Genomic DNA, 19,742 nt, shown 5'->3' with positions numbered 1-19,742 from the left:
GCACGCGGAGACCACGTGTCTTCCTTTTCCAAACTGGCATGAGTAAAGCTAAGGGGCCCGGTCCCTGGTGCTTACCATGTGTGGCTGGGGCATGATGACCGCAAGACAGGGCTGCCTGTGTTCCCACCACTATGACTCTGTGCGTGCAGCGTACTAATTTCATCATCCGTCTCAGACGTGTCTGACCTTGCTCAACGCTGAGCTAAATGTGCCGCCCTAACGTCAAGGAGACAGAAGCCCATGATGGCTCCTCACGTCGTCAATGCCTCACACTCTTTGTGCCAAGTCATTCTTGGCACTTGCTAGGAATTTCTTCATTACTTAAAGAAGTCACGGAAATCGCTCCAAACCCTCCCACGACGATCTGACCAGAATTCGGTCATTGCCTCAGGAGGCCAGGGTTTTCCTCCTTCCACGTCAGTCAGCCCATACAGACGACAAAGCCATACCGCCTGGGTTCACCACTGAGCTCCCGCCAGGGCATTCGGTGACACCAAAATTGCAAAGAACCGGGAAACTCAGGCACCCCGGGGAAAAATGAAAATACAAATACAAAGAAAAGAGGCTTCCTGGGAGACGTGGCTCGACCAGTTAGGTGTACCAGTTCATATGAGAAAGTCCAGAGACCACGTCTCTGCTAAGAAGAATCACGTTCCCTTCTGTGATCGGGGAGCCCCGGACAGAACTTCTCCGAAATCTCCCCTCTGCACGCACTCTCAGCACTCTGCCCTCGACATCTCTCCGGATATCGTTCTCCTATCCCTTGATACACGGTGCGAACTCACTGAGGGTATGGGACTGTGGACCTAACGTCGACGTTACCATCCAAGAATTTGAAACGCGATCATCTGTGGTGTGAAGAGGTTGGATGCAGGATGTATTGGAATCGGGCATTCCAAGGTACAATCGCACTTTTAATATGAGCCGCAGGGGTTCCAGGATCCCCTGAGGACACGGACGCCTACGGGAGCTCGAGCGCCTAAGGGAAAATCGCCTGGCTGCCCATCACCTCGGCACAGAACCACCACCCGCGTGTCGGCTGGTCGTCGTCTGATCACGGAGCGCGCCCCCAACGATGGATACGCTGTGGGCCTGTATGGTAGAGCCTGTGGTTTAGGCGTAAGGGACCACAGTGCAGAGGCAGAACGTGATCGGTACAGGTGAAAGCATCAATGCATCCACGAATGTTCCATGGATCCATCGAATCATCCATCCAGCGAGTGAATCTACCGATGGATGGACTGAAGGATTTTCACGTGTTTGCAAATGTTTTCTGATCCATGGTTGCCTGAAGAGCCCAGGCCTACCCCTATGGAGAAGGATAGCTCAGTGGAAGTGAATTCCTTTGCTCTGTTCCCAGGAAAAACAAACTAATAAAGAAAAAAAACGGGTGCCCCCCGAGCGACCCGGTTGACAGCGCCTGTGAAGAATCTACCGGGAACGGTTCCGTGTCAAAAAACAAAAAAAAACATTGACAGGCGCAAACTCACAACACCTTGAGATTGTGAGCACGTCAGTGTCCTCAAAAAAGCCATCCTCACTGGGGAGATTCTTCCAGCCCCGACAAACATGTGAATGGACCCAGTGCAGGCGCGGCCACAGCCCCTGTAACAGAATTAGCATAGCCCACAAAACTGAATCCACTGAAAACTGGATGTAAGTTACCTGGGGAGTGTTTTCCGTTGGTCCCGCCCACAGAAGGGAGCCAGTGCAGGTGTCCAGGCCAGCACTTCCTCAGTCCGCCGGTCAACGTCCCCGGAATGATATCTCACCCAATCTGCAGAGTACAGGGGCAACAAAATTCCCCAAATGGAACATCTCCTTGCAAGCACTTATAGGATTTCACGTTCCACGCCTGTCTGGCCACATACATGCAAGACCAGAACCCTCGTGCTCACATCGCTGCTGAGCATGTCATACATTGACATTGTCCTCAAAGCCATGACCCAAAGGCTCCCTAGCACCTCCACTGCAACACCATTCCTCATCACTTCACAGACCGTGGAAACCCGCTGAGGACCCAGGAGGGTGGCCGATTCCATCCAGCTTAAAAGTCCAGCATTTCAAAGATATAGTCCCGCCGCTTTCACAAAGGACGGACACGGCAGGGCCTGGAATGGGGGACCGCCATGGACTCAAAAGGCCCTGCCCGGTTCACGGGAAAACCCACAAGGGCCGAGGCTGCCGTACCGCGGGAACGGACGGCCAGTCCAATGGGTAACGAAATAGACCTCTAAGGTTCCATACTGGGTGTCTGTTTTTCAACTCCCAGGCAGTGCTTTCACGTAACAACAGTGAACAGAAAAATAAAATGGCGGCCCAGCCCTGCAAGCGGCTCATACCTTTGCCCTCCGGACAGAACAGAGATGGCCCATCAGCTGCTCTGGCCGGCTCAGCCAACCAGAGGGGAGAGGGGCCCAGGGGGAGGCCTAGTGGCTTCACAGGGGTATCTCTAACGGCCATTTAGTTCCCCAGGGTTGGTGAGGACGGGATAAGGAAGCCACCGGCCACGCCCTCAGAGGGTTTCCACGGTACCCCGCCAGCCACCAACAGGGTGTGCTCACACGATCGCCCAACTCCACTGCTTCCACGGTACTTCAGCCTTTCACATTTCCAGACGTCACAGGCCTTTCCTCACCCCAAGCTCTACTAACTCAGCTCCCTTCACCTACTGGCGTGGCGATCCCCGTGCTGGACCTCAGCTCGAGTCCTCACTCATTTTGTTCAGATTTCAAAAGTTTCCATTTTTTTTAGACATCATCGATCCAGGCACGCGTACGAAAGGGACCTTGAGCCCCAGATCCGGGACAGACACTGAGCACTGGGCTCTCCTGTCACCCTGGGGCTCGCCAACCCACACTCTTCCACCAGCGAGACCGGCACCACAAGCAATGACCGGCCCCACGGCTGGCTAGCAAGGTGTGGGCCCCGCCTCCAGGCAGAGTCACGATCCCCTCCCCACGGGGTGTGGCACTGATCCCGGGACAAGATCCTTACCGTAGGAGAGAATTCACACTGGACCTTGGGGATGAGGGCGGCCAGAACTGCTCCCTATACTCTTCCTTCACCTCGCCACACCGGGGAGGAGAGAAATTCATCCCTTCGAAGCCCACATCAAACTTCACTGCGTCCTGTGGGGGGAGATTATATCTGTGGGCACGCGGAGACCATGTGTCTTCCTTTTCCAAACTGGCATGAGTAAAGCTAAGGGGCCCGGTCCCTGGTGCTTACCATGTGTGGCTGGGGCATGATGACCGCAAGACAGGGCTGCCTGTGTTCCCACCACTATGACTCTGTGCGTGCAGCGTACTAATTTCATCATCCGTCTCAGACGTGTCTGACCTTGCTCAACGCTGAGCTAAATGTGCCGCCCTAACGTCAAGGAGACAGAAGCCCATGATGGCTCCTCACGTCGTCAATGCCTCACACTCTTTGTGCCAAGTCATTCTTGGCACTTGCTAGGAATTTCTTCATTACTTAAAGAAGTCACGGAAATCGCTCCAAACCCTCCCACGACGATCTGACCAGAATTCGGTCATTGCCTCAGGAGGCCAGGGTTTTCCTCCTTCCACGTCAGTCAGCCCATACAGACGACAAAGCCATACCGCCTGGGTTCACCACTGAGCTCCCGCCAGGGCATTCGGTGACACCAAAATTGCAAAGAACCGGGAAACTCAGGCACCCCGGGGAAAAATGAAAATACAAATACAAAGAAAAGAGGCTTCCTGGGAGACGTGGCTCGACCAGTTAGGTGTACCAGTTCATATGAGAAAGTCCAGAGACCACGTCTCTGCTAAGAAGAATCACGTTCCCTTCTGTGATCGGGGAGCCCCGGACAGAACTTCTCCGAAATCTCCCCTCTGCACGCACTCTCAGCACTCTGCCCTCGACATCTCTCCGGATATCGTTCTCCTATCCCTTGATACACGGTGCGAACTCACTGAGGGTATGGGACTGTGGACCTAACGTCGACGTTACCATCCAAGAATTTGAAACGCGATCATCTGTGGTGTGAAGAGGTTGGATGCAGGATGTATTGGAATCGGGCATTCCAAGGTACAATCGCACTTTTAATATGAGCCGCAGGGGTTCCAGGATCCCCTGAGGACACGGACGCCTACGGGAGCTCGAGCGCCTAAGGGAAAATCGCCTGGCTGCCCATCACCTCGGCACAGAACCACCACCCGCGTGTCGGCTGGTCGTCGTCTGATCACGGAGCGCGCCCCCAACGATGGATACGCTGTGGGCCTGTATGGTAGAGCCTGTGGTTTAGGCGTAAGGGACCACAGTGCAGAGGCAGAACGTGATCGGTACAGGTGAAAGCGTCAATGCATCCACGAATGTTCCATGGATCCATCGAATCATCCATCCAGCGAGTGAATCTACCGATGGATGGACTGAAGGATTTTCACGTGTTTGCAAATGTTTTCTGATCCATGGTTGCCTGAAGAGCCCAGGCCTACCCCTATGGAGAAGGATAGCTCAGTGGAAGTGAATTCCTTTGCTCTGTTCCCAGGAAAAACAAACTAATAAAGAAAAAAAACGGGTGCCCCCCGAGCGACCCGGTTGACAGCGCCTGTGAAGAATCTACCGGGAACGGTTCCGTGTCAAAAAACAAAAAAAAACATTGACAGGCGCAAACTCACAACACCTTGAGATTGTGAGCACGTCAGTGTCCTCAAAAAAGCCATCCTCACTGGGGAGATTCTTCCAGCCCCGACAAACATGTGAATGGACCCAGTGCAGGCGCGGCCACAGCCCCTGTAACAGAATTAGCATAGCCCACAAAACTGAATCCACTGAAAACTGGATGTAAGTTACCTGGGGAGTGTTTTCCGTTGGTCCCGCCCACAGAAGGGAGCCAGTGCAGGTGTCCAGGCCAGCACTTCCTCAGTCCGCCGGTCAACGTCCCCGGAATGATATCTCACCCAATCTGCAGAGTACAGGGGCAACAAAATTCCCCAAATGGAACATCTCCTTGCAAGCACTTATAGGATTTCACGTTCCACGCCTGTCTGGCCACATACATGCAAGACCAGAACCCTCGTGCTCACATCGCTGCTGAGCATGTCATACATTGACATTGTCCTCAAAGCCATGACCCAAAGGCTCCCTAGCACCTCCACTGCAACACCATTCCTCATCACTTCACAGACCGTGGAAACCCGCTGAGGACCCAGGAGGGTGGCCGATTCCATCCAGCTTAAAAGTCCAGCATTTCAAAGATATAGTCCCGCCGCTTTCACAAAGGACGGACACGGCAGGGCCTGGAATGGGGGACCGCCATGGACTCAAAAGGCCCTGCCCGGTTCACGGGAAAACCCACAAGGGCCGAGGCTGCCGTACCGCGGGAACGGACGGCCAGTCCAATGGGTAACGAAAGAGACCGCTAAGGTTCCCTACTGGGTGTCTGTTTTTCAACTCCCAGGCAGTGCTTTCACGTAACAACAGTGAACAGAAAAATAAAATGGCGGCCCAGCCCTGCAAGCGGCTCATACCTTTGCCCTCCGGACAGAACAGAGATGGCCCATCAGCTGCTCTGGCCGGCTCAGCCAACCAGAGGGGAGAGGGGCCCAGGGGGAGGCCTAGTGGCTTCACAGGGGTATCTCTAACGGCCATTTAGTTCCCCAGGGTCTGGTGAGGACGGGGTAAGGAAGCCACCGGCCACGCCCTCAGAGGGTTTCCACGGTACCCCGCAAGCCACCACCAGGGTGTGCTCACACGGTCGCCCAACTCCACTGCTTCCACGGTACTTCAGCCTTTCACATTTCCAGACGTCACAGGCCTTTCCTCACCCCAAGCTCTACTAACTCAGCTCCCTTCAGCCTACTGGCGTGGCGATCCCCGTGCTGGACCTCAGCTCGAGTCCTCACTCATTTTGTTCAGATTTCAAAAGTTTCCATTTTTTTTAGACATCATCGATCCAGGCACGCGTACGAAAGGGACCTTGAGCCCCAGATCCGGGACAGACACTGAGCACTGGGCTCTCCTGTCACCCTGGGGCTCGCCAACCCACACTCTTCCACCAGCGAGACCGGCACCACAAGCAATGACCGGCCCCACGGCTGGCTAGCAAGGTGTGGGCCCCGCCTCCAGGCAGAGTCACGATCCCCTCCCCACGGGGTGTGGCACTGATCCCGGGACAAGATCCTTACCGTAGGAGAGAATTCACACTGGACCTTGGGGATGAGGGCGGCCAGAACTGCTCCCTATACTCTTCCTTCACCTCGCCACACCGGGGAGGAGAGAAATTCATCCCTTCGAAGCCCACATCAAACTTCACTGCGTCCTGTGGGGGGAGATTATATCTGTGGGCACGCGGAGACCATGTGTCTTCCTTTTCCAAACTGGCATGAGTAAAGCTAAGGGGCCCGGTCCCTGGTGCTTACCATGTGTGGCTGGGGCATGATGACCGCAAGACAGGGCTGCCTGTGTTCCCACCACTATGACTCTGTGCGTGCAGCGTACTAATTTCATCATCCGTCTCAGACGTGTCTGACCTTGCTCAACGCTGAGCTAAATGTGCCGCCCTAACGTCAAGGAGACAGAAGCCCATGATGGCTCCTCACGTCGTCAATGCCTCACACTCTTTGTGCCAAGTCATTCTTGGCACTTGCTAGGAATTTCTTCATTACTTAAAGAAGTCACGGAAATCGCTCCAAACCCTCCCACGACGATCTGACCAGAATTCGGTCATTGCCTCAGGAGGCCAGGGTTTTCCTCCTTCCACGTCAGTCAGCCCATACAGACGACAAAGCCATACCGCCTGGGTTCACCACTGAGCTCCCGCCAGGGCATTCGGTGACACCAAAATTGCAAAGAACCGGGAAACTCAGGCACCCCGGGGAAAAATGAAAATACAAATACAAAGAAAAGAGGCTTCCTGGGAGACGTGGCTCGACCAGTTAGGTGTACCAGTTCATATGAGAAAGTCCAGAGACCACGTCTCTGCTAAGAAGAATCACGTTCCCTTCTGTGATCGGGGAGCCCCGGACAGAACTTCTCCGAAATCTCCCCTCTGCACGCACTCTCAGCACTCTGCCCTCGACATCTCTCCGGATATCGTTCTCCTATCCCTTGATACACGGTGCGAACTCACTGAGGGTATGGGACTGTGGACCTAACGTCGACGTTACCATCCAAGAATTTGAAACGCGATCATCTGTGGTGTGAAGAGGTTGGATGCAGGATGTATTGGAATCGGGCATTCCAAGGTACAAGCGCACTTTTAATATGAGCCGCAGGGGTTCCAGGATCCCCTGAGGACACGGACGCCTACGGGAGCTCGAGCGCCTAAGGGAAAATCGCCTGGCTGCCCATCACCTCGGCACAGAACCACCACCCGCGTGTCGGCTGGTCGTCGTCTGATCACGGAGCGCGCCCCCAACGATGGATACGCTGTGGGCCTGTATGGTAGAGCCTGTGGTTTAGGCGTAAGGGACCACAGTGCAGAGGCAGAACGTGATCGGTACAGGTGAAAGCGTCAATGCATCCACGAATGTTCGATGGATCCATCGAATCATCCATCCAGCGAGTGAATCTACCGATGGATGGACTGAAGGATTTTCACGTGTTTGCAAATGTTTTCTGATCCATGGTTGCCTGAAGAGCCCAGGCCTACCCCTATGGAGAAGGATAGCTCAGTGGAAGTGAATTCCTTTGCTCTGTTCCCAGGAAAAACAAACTAATAAAGAAAAAAAACGGGTGCCCCCCGAGCGACCCGGTTGACAGCGCCTGTGAAGAATCTACCGGGAACGGTTCCGTGTCAAAAAACAAAAAAAAACATTGACAGGCGCAAACTCACAACACCTTGAGATTGTGAGCACGTCAGTGTCCTCAAAAAAGCCATCCTCACTGGGGAGATTCTTCCAGCCCCGACAAACATGTGAATGGACCCAGTGCAGGCGCGGCCACAGCCCCTGTAACAGAATTAGCATAGCCCACAAAACTGAATCCACTGAAAACTGGATGTAAGTTACCTGGGGAGTGTTTTCCGTTGGTCCCGCCCACAGAAGGGAGCCAGTGCAGGTGTCCAGGCCAGCACTTCCTCAGTCCGCCGGTCAACGTCCCCGGAATGATATCTCACCCAATCTGCAGAGTACAGGGGCAACAAAATTCCCCAAATGGAACATCTCCTTGCAAGCACTTATAGGATTTCACGTTCCACGCCTGTCTGGCCACATACATGCAAGACCAGAACCCTCGTGCTCACATCGCTGCTGAGCATGTCATACATTGACATTGTCCTCAAAGCCATGACCCAAAGGCTCCCTAGCACCTCCACTGCAACACCATTCCTCATCACTTCACAGACCGTGGAAACCCGCTGAGGACCCAGGAGGGTGGCCGATTCCATCCAGCTTAAAAGTCCAGCATTTCAAAGATATAGTCCCGCCGCTTTCACAAAGGACGGACACGGCAGGGCCTGGAATGGGGGACCGCCATGGACTCAAAAGGCCCTGCCCGGTTCACGGGAAAACCCACAAGGGCCGAGGCTGCCGTACCGCGGGAACGGACGGCCAGTCCAATGGGTAACGAAAGAGACCGCTAAGGTTCCCTACTGGGTGTCTGTTTTTCAACTCCCAGGCAGTGCTTTCACGTAACAACAGTGAACAGAAAAATAAAATGGCGGCCCAGCCCTGCAAGCGGCTCATACCTTTGCCCTCCGGACAGAACAGAGATGGCCCATCAGCTGCTCTGGCCGGCTCAGCCAACCAGAGGGGAGAGGGGCCCAGGGGGAGGCCTAGTGGCTTCACAGGGGTATCTCTAACGGCCATTTAGTTCCCCAGGGTCTGGTGAGGACGGGGTAAGGAAGCCACCGGCCACGCCCTCAGAGGGTTTCCACGGTACCCCGCAAGCCACCACCAGGGTGTGCTCACACGGTCGCCCAACTCCACTGCTTCCACGGTACTTCAGCCTTTCACATTTCCAGACGTCACAGGCCTTTCCTCACCCCAAGCTCTACTAACTCAGCTCCCTTCAGCCTACTGGCGTGGCGATCCCCGTGCTGGACCTCAGCTCGAGTCCTCACTCATTTTGTTCAGATTTCAAAAGTTTCCATTTTTTTTAGACATCATCGATCCAGGCACGCGTACGAAAGGGACCTTGAGCCCCAGATCCGGGACAGACACTGAGCACTGGGCTCTCCTGTCACCCTGGGGCTCGCCAACCCACACTCTTCCACCAGCGAGACCGGCACCACAAGCAATGACCGGCCCCACGGCTGGCTAGCAAGGTGTGGGCCCCGCCTCCAGGCAGAGTCACGATCCCCTCCCCACGGGGTGTGGCACTGATCCCGGGACAAGATCCTTACCGTAGGAGAGAATTCACACTGGACCTTGGGGATGAGGGCGGCCAGAACTGCTCCCTATACTCTTCCTTCACCTCGCCACACCGGGGAGGAGAGAAATTCATCCCTTCGAAGCCCACATCAAACTTCACTGCGTCCTGTGGGGGGAGATTATATCTGTGGGCACGCGGAGACCATGTGTCTTCCTTTTCCAAACTGGCATGAGTAAAGCTAAGGGGCCCGGTCCCTGGTGCTTACCATGTGTGGCTGGGGCATGATGACCGCAAGACAGGGCTGCCTGTGTTCCCACCACTATGACTCTGTGCGTGCAGCGTACTAATTTCATCATCCGTCTCAGACGTGTCTGACCTTGCTCAACGCTGAGCTAAATGTGCCGCCCTAACGTCAAGGAGACAGAAGCCCATGATGGCTCCTCACGTCGTCAATGCCTCACACTCTTTGTGCCAAGTCATTCTTGGCACTTGCTAGGAATTTCTTCATTACTTAAAGAAGTCACGGAAATCGCTCCAAACCCTCCCACGACGATCTGACCAGAATTCGGTCATTGCCTCAGGAGGCCAGGGTTTTCCTCCTTCCACGTCAGTCAGCCCATACAGACGACAAAGCCATACCGCCTGGGTTCACCACTGAGCTCCCGCCAGGGCATTCGGTGACACCAAAATTGCAAAGAACCGGGAAACTCAGGCACCCCGGGGAAAAATGAAAATACAAATACAAAGAAAAGAGGCTTCCTGGGAGACGTGGCTCGACCAGTTAGGTGTACCAGTTCATATGAGAAAGTCCAGAGACCACGTCTCTGCTAAGAAGAATCACGTTCCCTTCTGTGATCGGGGAGCCCCGGACAGAACTTCTCCGAAATCTCCCCTCTGCACGCACTCTCAGCACTCTGCCCTCGACATCTCTCCGGATATCGTTCTCCTATCCCTTGATACACGGTGCGAACTCACTGAGGGTATGGGACTGTGGACCTAACGTCGACGTTACCATCCAAGAATTTGAAACGCGATCATCTGTGGTGTGAAGAGGTTGGATGCAGGATGTATTGGAATCGGGCATTCCAAGGTACAAGCGCACTTTTAATATGAGCCGCAGGGGTTCCAGGATCCCCTGAGGACACGGACGCCTACGGGAGCTCGAGCGCCTAAGGGAAAATCGCCTGGCTGCCCATCACCTCGGCACAGAACCACCACCCGCGTGTCGGCTGGTCGTCGTCTGATCACGGAGCGCGCCCCCAACGATGGATACGCTGTGGGCCTGTATGGTAGAGCCTGTGGTTTAGGCGTAAGGGACCACAGTGCAGAGGCAGAACGTGATCGGTACAGGTGAAAGCGTCAATGCATCCACGAATGTTCGATGGATCCATCGAATCATCCATCCAGCGAGTGAATCTACCGATGGATGGACTGAAGGATTTTCACGTGTTTGCAAATGTTTTCTGATCCATGGTTGCCTGAAGAGCCCAGGCCTACCCCTATGGAGAAGGATAGCTCAGTGGAAGTGAATTCCTTTGCTCTGTTCCCAGGAAAAACAAACTAATAAAGAAAAAAAACGGGTGCCCCCCGAGCGACCCGGTTGACAGCGCCTGTGAAGAATCTACCGGGAACGGTTCCGTGTCAAAAAACAAAAAAAAACATTGACAGGCGCAAACTCACAACACCTTGAGATTGTGAGCACGTCAGTGTCCTCAAAAAAGCCATCCTCACTGGGGAGATTCTTCCAGCCCCGACAAACATGTGAATGGACCCAGTGCAGGCGCGGCCACAGCCCCTGTAACAGAATTAGCATAGCCCACAAAACTGAATCCACTGAAAACTGGATGTAAGTTACCTGGGGAGTGTTTTCCGTTGGTCCCGCCCACAGAAGGGAGCCAGTGCAGGTGTCCAGGCCAGCACTTCCTCAGTCCGCCGGTCAACGTCCCCGGAATGATATCTCACCCAATCTGCAGAGTACAGGGGCAACAAAATTCCCCAAATGGAACATCTCCTTGCAAGCACTTATAGGATTTCACGTTCCACGCCTGTCTGGCCACATACATGCAAGACCAGAACCCTCGTGCTCACATCGCTGCTGAGCATGTCATACATTGACATTGTCCTCAAAGCCATGACCCAAAGGCTCCCTAGCACCTCCACTGCAACACCATTCCTCATCACTTCACAGACCGTGGAAACCCGCTGAGGACCCAGGAGGGTGGCCGATTCCATCCAGCTTAAAAGTCCAGCATTTCAAAGATATAGTCCCGCCGCTTTCACAAAGGACGGACACGGCAGGGCCTGGAATGGGGGACCGCCATGGACTCAAAAGGCCCTGCCCGGTTCACGGGAAAACCCACAAGGGCCGAGGCTGCCGTACCGCGGGAACGGACGGCCAGTCCAATGGGTAACGAAAGAGACCGCTAAGGTTCCCTACTGGGTGTCTGTTTTTCAACTCCCAGGCAGTGCTTTCACGTAACAACAGTGAACAGAAAAATAAAATGGCGGCCCAGCCCTGCAAGCGGCTCATACCTTTGCCCTCCGGACAGAACAGAGATGGCCCATCAGCTGCTCTGGCCGGCTCAGCCAACCAGAGGGGAGAGGGGCCCAGGGGGAGGCCTAGTGGCTTCACAGGGGTATCTCTAACGGCCATTTAGTTCCCCAGGGTCTGGTGAGGACGGGGTAAGGAAGCCACCGGCCACGCCCTCAGAGGGTTTCCACGGTACCCCGCAAGCCACCACCAGGGTGTGCTCACACGGTCGCCCAACTCCACTGCTTCCACGGTACTTCAGCCTTTCACATTTCCAGACGTCACAGGCCTTTCCTCACCCCAAGCTCTACTAACTCAGCTCCCTTCAGCCTACTGGCGTGGCGATCCCCGTGCTGGACCTCAGCTCGAGTCCTCACTCATTTTGTTCAGATTTCAAAAGTTTCCATTTTTTTTAGACATCATCGATCCAGGCACGCGTACGAAAGGGACCTTGAGCCCCAGATCCGGGACAGACACTGAGCACTGGGCTCTCCTGTCACCCTGGGGCTCGCCAACCCACACTCTTCCACCAGCGAGACCGGCACCACAAGCAATGACCGGCCCCACGGCTGGCTAGCAAGGTGTGGGCCCCGCCTCCAGGCAGAGTCACGATCCCCTCCCCACGGGGTGTGGCACTGATCCCGGGACAAGATCCTTACCGTAGGAGAGAATTCACACTGGACCTTGGGGATGAGGGCGGCCAGAACTGCTCCCTATACTCTTCCTTCACCTCGCCACACCGGGGAGGAGAGAAATTCATCCCTTCGAAGCCCACATCAAACTTCACTGCGTCCTGTGGGGGGAGATTATATCTGTGGGCACGCGGAGACCATGTGTCTTCCTTTTCCAAACTGGCATGAGTAAAGCTAAGGGGCCCGGTCCCTGGTGCTTACCATGTGTGGCTGGGGCATGATGACCGCAAGACAGGGCTGCCTGTGTTCCCACCACTATGACTCTGTGCGTGCAGCGTACTAATTTCATCATCCGTCTCAGACGTGTCTGACCTTGCTCAACGCTGAGCTAAATGTGCCGCCCTAACGTCAAGGAGACAGAAGCCCATGATGGCTCCTCACGTCGTCAATGCCTCACACTCTTTGTGCCAAGTCATTCTTGGCACTTGCTAGGAATTTCTTCATTACTTAAAGAAGTCACGGAAATCGCTCCAAACCCTCCCACGACGATCTGACCAGAATTCGGTCATTGCCTCAGGAGGCCAGGGTTTTCCTCCTTCCACGTCAGTCAGCCCATACAGACGACAAAGCCATACCGCCTGGGTTCACCACTGAGCTCCCGCCAGGGCATTCGGTGACACCAAAATTGCAAAGAACCGGGAAACTCAGGCACCCCGGGGAAAAATGAAAATACAAATACAAAGAAAAGAGGCTTCCTGGGAGACGTGGCTCGACCAGTTAGGTGTACCAGTTCATATGAGAAAGTCCAGAGACCACGTCTCTGCTAAGAAGAATCACGTTCCCTTCTGTGATCGGGGAGCCCCGGACAGAACTTCTCCGAAATCTCCCCTCTGCACGCACTCTCAGCACTCTGCCCTCGACATCTCTCCGGATATCGTTCTCCTATCCCTTGATACACGGTGCGAACTCACTGAGGGTATGGGACTGTGGACCTAACGTCGACGTTACCATCCAAGAATTTGAAACGCGATCATCTGTGGTGTGAAGAGGTTGGATGCAGGATGTATTGGAATCGGGCATTCCAAGGTACAAGCGCACTTTTAATATGAGCCGCAGGGGTTCCAGGATCCCCTGAGGACACGGACGCCTACGGGAGCTCGAGCGCCTAAGGGAAAATCGCCTGGCTGCCCATCACCTCGGCACAGAACCACCACCCGCGTGTCGGCTGGTCGTCGTCTGATCACGGAGCGCGCCCCCAACGATGGATACGCTGTGGGCCTGTATGGTAGAGCCTGTGGTTTAGGCGTAAGGGACCACAGTGCAGAGGCAGAACGTGATCGGTACAGGTGAAAGCGTCAATGCATCCACGAATGTTCGATGGATCCATCGAATCATCCATCCAGCGAGTGAATCTACCGATGGATGGACTGAAGGATTTTCACGTGTTTGCAAATGTTTTCTGATCCATGGTTGCCTGAAGAGCCCAGGCCTACCCCTATGGAGAAGGATAGCTCAGTGGAAGTGAATTCCTTTGCTCTGTTCCCAGGAAAAACAAACTAATAAAGAAAAAAAACGGGTGCCCCCCGAGCGACCCGGTTGACAGCGCCTGTGAAGAATCTACCGGGAACGGTTCCGTGTCAAAAAACAAAAAAAAACATTGACAGGCGCAAACTCACAACACCTTGAGATTGTGAGCACGTCAGTGTCCTCAAAAAAGCCATCCTCACTGGGGAGATTCTTCCAGCCCCGACAAACATGTGAATGGACCCAGTGCAGGCGCGGCCACAGCCCCTGTAACAGAATTAGCATAGCCCACAAAACTGAATCCACTGAAAACTGGATGTAAGTTACCTGGGGAGTGTTTTCCGTTGGTCCCGCCCACAGAAGGGAGCCAGTGCAGGTGTCCAGGCCAGCACTTCCTCAGTCCGCCGGTCAACGTCCCCGGAATGATATCTCACCCAATCTGCAGAGTACAGGGGCAACAAAATTCCCCAAATGGAACATCTCCTTGCAAGCACTTATAGGATTTCACGTTCCACGCCTGTCTGGCCACATACATGCAAGACCAGAACCCTCGTGCTCACATCGCTGCTGAGCATGTCATACATTGACATTGTCCTCAAAGCCATGACCCAAAGGCTCCCTAGCACCTCCACTGCAACACCATTCCTCATCACTTCACAGACCGTGGAAACCCGCTGAGGACCCAGGAGGGTGGCCGATTCCATCCAGCTTAAAAGTCCAGCATTTCAAAGATATAGTCCCGCCGCTTTCACAAAGGACGGACACGGCAGGGCCTGGAATGGGGGACCGCCATGGACTCAAAAGGCCCTGCCCGGTTCACGGGAAAACCCACAAGGGCCGAGGCTGCCGTACCGCGGGAACGGACGGCCAGTCCAATGGGTAACGAAAGAGACCGCTAAGGTTCCCTACTGGGTGTCTGTTTTTCAACTCCCAGGCAGTGCTTTCACGTAACAACAGTGAACAGAAAAATAAAATGGCGGCCCAGCCCTGCAAGCGGCTCATACCTTTGCCCTCCGGACAGAACAGAGATGGCCCATCAGCTGCTCTGGCCGGCTCAGCCAACCAGAGGGGAGAGGGGCCCAGGGGGAGGCCTAGTGGCTTCACAGGGGTATCTCTAACGGCCATTTAGTTCCCCAGGGTCTGGTGAGGACGGGGTAAGGAAGCCACCGGCCACGCCCTCAGAGGGTTTCCACGGTACCCCGCAAGCCACCAACAGGGTGTGCTCACACGGTCGCCCAACTCCACTGCTTCCACGGTACTTCAGCCTTTCACATTTCCAGACGTCACAGGCCTTTCCTCACCCCAAGCTCTACTAACTCAGCTCCCTTCAGCCTACTGGCGTGGCGATCCCCGTGCTGGACCTCAGCTCGAGTCCTCACTCATTTTGTTCAGATTTCAAAAGTTTCCATTTTTTTTAGACATCATCGATCCAGGCACGCGTACGAAAGGGACCTTGAGCCCCAGATCCGGGACAGACACTGAGCACTGGGCTCTCCTGTCACCCTGGGGCTCGCCAACCCACACTCTTCCACCAGCGAGACCGGCACCACAAGCAATGACCGGCCCCACGGCTGGCTAGCAAGGTGTGGGCCCCGCCTCCAGGCAGAGTCACGATCCCCTCCCCACGGGGTGTGGCACTGATCCCGGGACAAGATCCTTACCGTAGGAGAGAATTCACACTGGACCTTGGGGATGAGGGCGGCCAGAACTGCTCCCTATACTCTTCCTTCACCTCGCCACACCGGGGAGGAGAGAAATTCATCCCTTCGAAGCCCACATCAAACTTCACTGCGTCCTGTGGGGGGAGATTATATCTGTGGGCACGCGGAGACCATGTGTCTTCCTTTTCCAAACTGGCATGAGTAAAGCTAAGGGGCCCGGTCCCTGGTGCTTACCATGTGTGGCTGGGGCATGATGACCGCAAGACAGGGCTGCCTGTGTTCCCACCACTATGACTCTGTGCGTGCAGCGTACTAATTTCATCATCCGTCTCAGACGTGTCTGACCTTGCTCAACGCTGAGCTAAATGTGCCGCCCTAACGTCAAGGAGACAGAAGCCCATGATGGCTCCTCACGTCGTCAATGCCTCACACTCTTTGTGCCAAGTCATTCTTGGCACTTGCTAGGAATTTCTTCTTACTTAAAGAAGTCACGGAAATCGCTCCAAACCCTCCCACGACGATCTGACCAGAATTCGGTCATTGCCTCAGGAGGCCAGGGTTTTCCTCCTTCCACGTCAGTCAGCCCATACAGACGACAAAGCCATACCGCCTGGGTTCACCACTGAGCTCCCGCCAGGGCATTCGGTGACACCAAAATTGCAAAGAACCGGGAAACTCAGGCACCCCGGGGAAAAATGAAAATACAAATACAAAGAAAAGAGGCTTCCTGGGAGACGTGGCTCGACCAGTTAGGTGTACCAGTGCATATGAGAAAGTCCAGAGACCACGTCTCTGCTAAGAAGAATCACGTTCCCTTCTGTGATCGGGGAGCCCCGGACAGAACTTCTCCGAAATCTCCCCTCTGCACGCACTCTCAGCACTCTGCCCTCGACATCTCTCCGGATATCGTTCTCCTATCCCTTGATACACGGTGCGAACTCACTGAGGGTATGGGACTGTGGACCTAACGTCGACGTTACCATCCAAGAATTTGAAACGCGATCATCTGTGGTGTGAAGAGGTTGGATGCAGGATGTATTGGAATCGGGCATTCCAAGGTACAATCGCACTTTTAATATGAGCCGCAGGGGTTCCAGGATCCCCTGAGGACACGGACGCCTACGGGAGCTCGAGCGCCTAAGGGAAAATCGCCTGGCTGCCCATCACCTCGGCACAGAACCACCACCCGCGTGTCGGCTGGTCGTCGTCTGATCACGGAGCGCGCCCCCAACGATGGATACGCTGTGGGCCTGTATGGTAGAGCCTGTGGTTTAGGCGTAAGGGACCACAGTGCAGAGGCAGAACGTGATCGGTACAGGTGAAAGCATCAATGCATCCACAAATGTTCGATGGATCCATCGAATCATCCATCCAGCGAGTGAATCTACCGATGGATGGACTGAAGGATTTTCACGTGTTTGCAAATGTTTTCTGATCCATGGTTGCCTGAAGAGCCCAGGCCTACCCCTATGGAGAAGGATAGCTCAGTGGAAGTGAATTCCTTTGCTCTGTTCCCAGGAAAAACAAACTAATAAAGAAAAAAAACGGGTGCCCCCCGAGCGACCCGGTTGACAGCGCCTGTGAAGAATCTACCGGGAACGGTTCCTGTCAAAAAACAAAAAAAAACATTGACAGGCGCAAACTCACAACACCTTGAGATTGTGAGCACGTCAGTGTCCTCAAAAAAGCCATCCTCACTGGGGAGATTCTTCCAGCCCCGACAAACATGTGAATGGACCCAGTGCAGGCGCGGCCACAGCCCCTGTAACAGAATTATCATAGCCCACAAAACTGAATCCACTGAAAACTGGATGTAAGTTACCTGGGGAGTGTTTTCCGTTGGTCCCGCCCACAGAAGGGAGCCAGTGCAGGTGTCCAGGCCAGCACTTCCTCAGTCCGCCGGTCAACGTCCCCGGAATGATATCTCACCCAATCTGCAGAGTACAGGGGCAACAAAATTCCCCAAATGGAACATCTCCTTGCAAGCACTTATAGGATTTCACGTTCCACGCCTGTCTGGCCACATACATGCAAGACCAGAACCCTCGTGCTCACATCGCTGCTGAGCATGTCATACATTGACATTGTCCTCAAAGCCATGACCCAAAGGCTCCCTAGCACCTCCACTGCAACACCATTCCTCATCACTTCACAGACCGTGGAAACCCGCTGAGGACCCAGGAGGGTGGCCGATTCCATCCAGCTTAAAAGTCCAGCATTTCAAAGATATAGTCCCGCCGCTTTCACAAAGGACGGACACGGCAGGGCCTGGAATGGGGGACCGCCATGGACTCAAAAGGCCCTGCCCGGTTCACGGGAAAACCCACAAGGGCCGAGGCTGCCGTACCGCGGGAACGGACGGCCAGTCCAATGGGTAACGAAAGAGACCGCTAAGGTTCCCTACTGGGTGTCTGTTTTTCAACTCCCAGGCAGTGCTTTCACGTAACAACAGTGAACAGAAAAATAAAATGGCGGCCCAGCCCTGCAAGCGGCTCATACCTTTGCCCTCCGGACAGAACAGAGATGGCCCATCAGCTGCTCTGGCCGGCTCAGCCAACCAGAGGGGAGAGGGGCCCAGGGGGAGGCCTAGTGGCTTCACAGGGGTATCTCTAACGGCCATTTAGTTCCCCAGGGTCTGGTGAGGACGGGGTAAGGAAGCCACCGGCCACGCCCTCAGAGGGTTTCCACGGTACCCCGCAAGCCACCACCAGGGTGTGCTCACACGGTCGCCCAACTCCACTGCTTCCACGGTACTTCAGCCTTTCACATTTCCAGACGTCACAGGCCTTTCCTCACCCCAAGCTCTACTAACTCAGCTCCCTTCAGCCTACTGGCGTGGCGATCCCCGTGCTGGACCTCAGCTCGAGTCCTCACTCATTTTGTTCAGATTTCAAAAGTTTCCATTTTTTTTAGACATCATCGATCCAGGCACGCGTACGAAAGGGACCTTGAGCCCCAGATCCGGGACAGACACTGAGCACTGGGCTCTCCTGTCACCCTGGGGCTCGCCAACCCACACTCTTCCACCAGCGAGACCGGCACCACAAGCAATGACCGGCCCCACGGCTGGCTAGCAAGGTGTGGGCCCCGCCTCCAGGCAGAGTCACGATCCCCTCCCCACGGGGTGTGGCACTGATCCCGGGACAAGATCCTTACCGTAGGAGAGAATTCACACTGGACCTTGGGGATGAGGGCGGCCAGAACTGCTCCCTATACTCTTCCTTCACCTCGCCACACCGGGGAGGAGAGAAATTCATCCCTTCGAAGCCCACATCAAACTTCACTGCGTCCTGTGGGGGGAGATTATATCTGTGGGCACGCGGAGACCATGTGTCTTCCTTTTCCAAACTGGCATGAGTAAAGCTAAGGGGCCCGGTCCCTGGTGCTTACCATGTGTGGCTGGGGCATGATGACCGCAAGACAGGGCTGCCTGTGTTCCCACCACTATGACTCTGTGCGTGCAGCGTACTAATTTCATCATCCGTCTCAGACGTGTCTGACCTTGCTCAACGCTGAGCTAAATGTGCCGCCCTAACGTCAAGGAGACAGAAGCCCATGATGGCTCCTCACGTCGTCAATGCCTCACACTCTTTGTGCCAAGTCATTCTTGGCACTTGCTAGGAATTTCTTCATTACTTAAAGAAGTCACGGAAATCGCTCCAAACCCTCCCACGACGATCTGACCAGAATTCGGTCATTGCCTCAGGAGGCCAGGGTTTTCCTCCTTCCACGTCAGTCAGCCCATACAGACGACAAAGCCATACCGCCTGGGTTCACCACTGAGCTCCCGCCAGGGCATTCGGTGACACCAAAATTGCAAAGAACCGGGAAACTCAGGCACCCCGGGGAAAAATGAAAATACAAATACAAAGAAAAGAGGCTTCCTGGGAGACGTGGCTCGACCAGTTAGGTGTACCAGTTCATATGAGAAAGTCCAGAGACCACGTCTCTGCTAAGAAGAATCACGTTCCCTTCTGTGATCGGGGAGCCCCGGACAGAACTTCTCCGAAATCTCCCCTCTGCACGCACTCTCAGCACTCTGCCCTCGACATCTCTCCGGATATCGTTCTCCTATCCCTTGATACACGGTGCGAACTCACTGAGGGTATGGGA

The 19,742-nt window shown here is 54.7% G+C and overlaps 6 pseudogenes; all 6 read right to left on the bottom strand.

Annotated features, from left to right (window-relative positions):
- Window positions 1-2,693: 2,693 nt before the first annotated feature.
- On the bottom strand, window positions 2,694-2,767 carry LOC138382231 (small nucleolar RNA SNORD116; annotated as a pseudogene).
- A 3,084-nt stretch (window positions 2,768-5,851) lies between these two features.
- On the bottom strand, window positions 5,852-5,925 carry LOC138382230 (small nucleolar RNA SNORD116; annotated as a pseudogene).
- A 3,084-nt stretch (window positions 5,926-9,009) lies between these two features.
- LOC138382229 (small nucleolar RNA SNORD116) lies at window positions 9,010-9,083 on the bottom strand (annotated as a pseudogene).
- A 3,084-nt stretch (window positions 9,084-12,167) lies between these two features.
- LOC138382228 (small nucleolar RNA SNORD116) lies at window positions 12,168-12,241 on the bottom strand (annotated as a pseudogene).
- Window positions 12,242-15,325: 3,084 nt separating this feature from the next.
- On the bottom strand, window positions 15,326-15,399 carry LOC138382227 (small nucleolar RNA SNORD116; annotated as a pseudogene).
- A 3,082-nt stretch (window positions 15,400-18,481) lies between these two features.
- LOC138382226 (small nucleolar RNA SNORD116) lies at window positions 18,482-18,555 on the bottom strand (annotated as a pseudogene).
- Window positions 18,556-19,742: the final 1,187 nt, after the last annotated feature.

Source organism: Eulemur rufifrons, chromosome 3, assembly GCF_041146395.1.
Source record: "Eulemur rufifrons isolate Redbay chromosome 3, OSU_ERuf_1, whole genome shotgun sequence".
Classification (NCBI taxonomy): domain Eukaryota; kingdom Metazoa; phylum Chordata; class Mammalia; order Primates; family Lemuridae; genus Eulemur; species Eulemur rufifrons.
Note: the sequence above shows the minus strand (reverse complement) of the source record. Positions and strands in the feature narration are given on the sequence as shown.